Source organism: Zingiber officinale, chromosome 1B (assembly GCF_018446385.1).
Source record: "Zingiber officinale cultivar Zhangliang chromosome 1B, Zo_v1.1, whole genome shotgun sequence".
In the NCBI taxonomy this organism is placed as follows: Eukaryota; Viridiplantae; Streptophyta; class Magnoliopsida; order Zingiberales; family Zingiberaceae; genus Zingiber; species Zingiber officinale.
In genome coordinates this window covers 80,287,947-80,293,384 of record NC_055986.1, presented here as the reverse complement: position 1 = coordinate 80,293,384, position 5,438 = coordinate 80,287,947, and positions in this window count along the sequence as shown.

Sequence of the window (5,438 nt, the reverse complement as noted above, 5' to 3'; positions counted from 1 at the left end):
ACTCGAGGTGACTTGACTCGAGTTGTATTTTGATGTTTGACTTGGGAAGATTGTCGGTGCAACCTTAGGTCAAGGTACCTAGTTGAGTTGCATGTTGATGTTTGACACTCGTGAGAGAGTTCTATTCTTGATGTGAGACAAGAATAGATGGTTGGGAGATTATTGGGGCAACCCTAGGTCAAGGTTGACCTGGTTGACCTGAAAAGTCCAAGTATGGAGACTTGGCACTGGAAAAGTCCAAGCAGGGAGCTTGGCACGCGAAAAGTCCAAGTATGGAGACTTGACACTGGAGAAGTTCAAGCAGGGAGCTTGGCACGGGAAAAGTCCAAGCAGGAAGCTTGGCATGAGGGAAAGTCCTAACTGGGATGTTAGGCAGTTGGAAAGTCCTGGTGAGTGAAGCCAGGCAATGGGAAAGTCCTAACTGGGATGTTAGGCAGTTGGAAAGTCCTGGTGAGTGAAGCCAGGCAGTGGGAAAGTCCTGGTAAGTGAAGCCAGGCAGTGAGAAAGTCCTAACTGGGATGTTAGGCAGTGTGGAAATCCTGGTGAGTGAAGCCAGGTGGAAAGTCCTGGTGAGTGAAGTCGGGCAAGGGAAAATCCAGATAGATCAAGGGTGATCGGACATCTGGTGTTGAGAAGTCCAAGTGAGTGAAGCTTGGCAAATGGATTCGGAGAGGGCTCGGTAGCTCGTTCTCCGAACTAAGTTAGAGAGGGCACTCTAAACCTAGGAGTTGGATCGGTCTGCAGACCGATCCGGATACTCATGTTTCGATCGCCCGTGACCGATCGATTCCACCAAGATATCAGGAGTTCTCGATCGGTCCACGCCGATCGTGTGACGATCGTGAAGAAGAGTTCGGTCCGGGACCGATCAGTGTATGCTGATCGGCTCCACGACCGTCGAGACGCGATTCTGTGAGAGAGCACTGACTGATCGGTCTGGGGACCGATCAGCGCAGGGCCTGATCGGTCCACAGACCGATCAGGGTTCTAGTCGTTGCGTTGCAACGGCTAGTTTCTTCGCTGTCTTCTTCGCAGGTATAAAGGGGTCGAGGGCTGCTGATGCACTGTAACTTCTTCTTTTCTTCTAGAACTTCTGTTCTTCTGCTGCTGAAGCTTCTTCTTCAACTGAGCTTTGATTGAGCTCGCCTCCGAAGCTTCGCGTGAGCTTCCAGTCGTCGACCAGCTGCTGCGTTTGGGTTGTGAAGTTGCTGCTTCACCTCCAGTCGACAAGAAAGCAAGCAATTGGTAGAGTGCTATTATATTCATATTGTATTGCTTTTCTTACTGTTCTTGTACTCTTTGTGTTTGTGGCGAGGTTTCTCCACCCACAAGGAGTATATTGTATTAGTCGGTTCTCCGGGGACTCATCCACCGACGGATTGACTGGACTCGTCCACCTTACGGACACGCCGAGGAGTAGGAGCCCTAATCTCCGAACCTCGTTACATCCTTGTGTTAAGGTTTGGTTTTCTTCTCTTTCGTTTCTTTGTATTTTCCGCTGCGCTAACACGTTTTGTAGAAAGAAACGACGATTTGGGGTCGGCTATTCACACCCCCCCCCTCTCTAGCCGAGTACGAACGATCCTAACAAGTGGTATCAGAGCGAGGTCGCTCTTCGACGGATCAACACTCGGGGGAGCACGGGCTAGAGATGGATCTCTATGGAGAAGATGTCACGATTCAACCCTTCTACGAGTCTCACGACAACTTCACATATTGGAAGGTAAGGATGATGTATTTTCTTAGGACTAATATGTTAAATTGGTTTTGTGTACAAGAAGGGTTTTCCCCTCCGATGGATGAGGAAGGAAAACCTATCAAGAAGAAGGCGTGGACGAAAGAGCAAATCCGACAATCCGAAATCAATGACGAGGTAACAAAAATTATTGAATTTGCTTTACCTAATAATGTGTTGTGCAAGATAGATAGGTACAACAACGCCAAGGAATTGTGGAACAATTTGGCAAAATTCCATGAAGATGAGCCTAGTGAGCCAAGTAGCTCACATCATGGAGGAAGCGAATTGGGAGTTGAGGGCTACTCAACATCCAAGGAAGAAGAGGAGGAGAGATCTTGTTCAAGATCGGAGCAAGAAGAGGCATCTACCTCCGGAAGGGATGAAGAAGAAAGCTCATCTACATCCACAACCCTAGGTAACTCAAACACTGTGATTTCAAGCAAATTACACATAATGTGTTTTGAGTCTAGGAAGTTTGGGCACTACAAGAGTAAGTGTCCAAAGAGGGTTAGAAAGACTCCACCGGCACCAAAGGTCAAGGAAGCCGGAGTCCCGACATGCAAGAGCAAGAAGCACGTGGTGTGCTTCCAATGCAAGCAACGGGGACACTATAGGAGTCAATGTCCAAGGGGGAGGCAACCTCACAAGGACAAGAGGCCAAACACATGTAAAGGGGGAGCTAAGGCAAACCCTAAGGTAACATTTAAAGCTTATTCTTGCAATTCTAGTAGGATGCATGCTAGTAGTCTTATTGCCATTGTCAATAATGATAAGCATGTTAACACTAGAAATCGATACATGTGCTTAGGAGCCAAGCATGTTAGCCTAGATAAGAACAATTCTAGAAATGCTAACCCTAGAATTAACTCATCTAAGGCTAAGGAAAATCTAGATAGAAATCCCAAATCATCTAGACACATGCCTAGGAATACCTCAAAGAAAAATGATAAATCAAAACTTGAGGTATTAGAGAAAGAAAATCAAGTCTTGATGTCAAGACTCGACTCTCTAGAAAAGGCTCTTAAGGATTTGACTCTAGGGTCTAGGGGTCAAAAACCCAAGTCCAAGGACAAGAAAGGTTTGGGTCACAAACCTAAGTCCCAATTGGTCAAGCCCACTTATCATAATATTTCATTCGATTATGGAACAAAACCTAGGGCTAGGAAGACCATTACCAAGTTCACAAGGGGAGTCACCCCTATAGTTGACCTTGATGAGACCCAAATGACCAAGGCTTTAAAGCCTAAGAGGGTCATTAGGAGGGTTGCTAGGGAAGTTATCCCTAGTGAATATTTAGTGAACCCAATGAGCTCTAATAGGTATTGGGTTCCTAGGAGCATCTTCTCTACCCCATAGATGGGTTAGAGAGTGTCAACTCCGATTAGAAGGGTAGTTAACCCAACTTTGAGGAAATTGACACTCAAGGAGCATTTTCAAGGTTTTGAGAACTTTTGAAAATGAAATGGAATTATCATTTACTCCTTTGAAGAGTTAAATGTGCCTAGAGATTAGAAATTTCATTTTTAATCTCAATTGGCACAATTTGGGAAAATCTAGAGAACTCTCGAGGAAAAATGAAACATGCCAAGTTTTGAGGATAAATTTGATCTTTAAGTGGCATGAATTAATCTAGAGTTCAAGAAGTGTCAAAATTAGGATTTTGGTATTTTGGGGCAATCTAGGATTAAATTTAAAGTTAGCCAGGTGGTTAAGGATACTTAGATAGGTAATCTAGGTATATTTACTTATGCTAAATCTTGCCATGATTGTTTGCCCTCACATGTCATGACATCATGTTTAGTTTTATTATCATTTGAAATGTCATGATAATGCTTAGGCTAGTTTTTATGTCATGATTATTTAAGTTTCAAACTTTATGCCATGACATCATGACATTGGCACATGTTTTCATTTATGTTACCATTTTATGCCATGTCATCATCTCTTGCATTAATAATCAATTGAATTGATTTAAGGATGAAAAACACATTTTGATATTGAGATCAAATTTGTGTTTAGAAAATGCATGAGACCTTAGTCTAAGATACCTAAACTCATATCTCACATCAAAATTGCCATGGATGTGTTTGATACACTTTAGATGTGTGTGAGATATTAGGATCATGAATTAGGATCAAGGTGCATAGTTCTTGTACCTAGATGAGCCTAATTCAAGAAATGGAGGATCATAGGGAAAGCTTGTGTACAAGTCATGTACATTTAGCCCTAAGATTATGGTCCTAAATTAAAAGGTTTAAAATCATTTTGAAATTGATTTGGAAAACCTTGATGAAGGCATCTTAGTGATTGCATTCATCATTGAACATTGTGATACAAAGTTGAGTTAAACTTGAACTATTTCAAAGTTTTTGAACTTTGTATCAAGATTGAAAAATGGAAGTTATTTTCATAGAAAATTATTTTTCCATGATAGTATATGTTATGAGGAATGTATTCTCAAAATTTCACAATTTTTCGAATTTTCTGGAATTTTCTAGGAGTTTCTGAATTTCGGGAAGGAAATTTCAGAAATCTCCTGTCAGAGTCTCGATCGGTCCGGGGACCGATCCATGATAGTATGATGTTATGAGGAATGGATCCTCAAAATTTCACAATGAATATCCTGGAATTCAGGAGCTTCTGATTTCGGGAAGGAATTTCAACAATCTCCTGTCAATGGCATGGATCGGTCCGGGGACCGATCCAGGGTTTGATCGGTCCGAGGACCGATCCAGCGCATTTTCTGATTTTCAGCAGGTGTCTGAAATTTCAGTTTTTGGGAGTGAGTTTCGGGTTTCTAAAGGTTTGAAACTCTCCAAGACATTGTTGGTGCAATGGTCAAGGGGGAGTTGACCTTTAGGGGGAGTTTTACCTAATTGTCAAGGGGGAGTTGACTTTTAGGGGGAGTTTTTACTCCTTAAGACTTTTTGAGGATTAGTGATATGGGATTATCACTAAGTTGATTGTTGAGTTTAGTATCAAGGGGGAAATTAAGAGTTCCTATGAAAGGTATGGGACTTTCATTAAGAAGAAACTCTTGACCTTGATACCCTCCTTTTTCTTTTTGATGTGTGTCAAAAAGGGGAGAGTGTTCATTGGAGAATTATTGGAGAACCCAAGTTAGGTTATCGGGTTAACTAAGCTAGGGGAAGAATGTCAAGGAATGTTCGAGGAAGAACATTGGAATTCTTTTTTATGTGTGTCAAAAAGGAGGAGAATTATTGGAGAACCCAAGTTAGGTTATCGGGTTAACCTAAGGGGAGAATGTCCAGAGAATGTTCAAGGAAAGAACATTGGATATTGGAAGATGGTTGGAAAACCTAAGTTAGGTTATCGGGTTAACCTAATTTTATTATGGGTTTTGTCAAACATCAAAAAGGGGGAGATTGTTGGTGCAACCTTAGGTCAAGGTTGACCTGGTTGACCCGACTCGAGGTGACTTGACTCGAGTTGTATTTTGATGTTTGACTTGGGAAGATTGTCGGTGCAACCTTAGGTCAAGGTTGACCTAGTTGAGTTGCATGTTGATGTTTGACACTCGTGAGAGAGTTCTATTCTTGATGTGAGACAAGAATAGATGGTTGAGAGATTATTGCGGCAACCCTAGGTCAAGGTTGACCTGGTTGACCTGAAAAGTCCAAGTATGGAGACTTGGCACTGGAAAAGTCCAAGCAGGGAGCTTGGCACGCGAAAAGTCCAA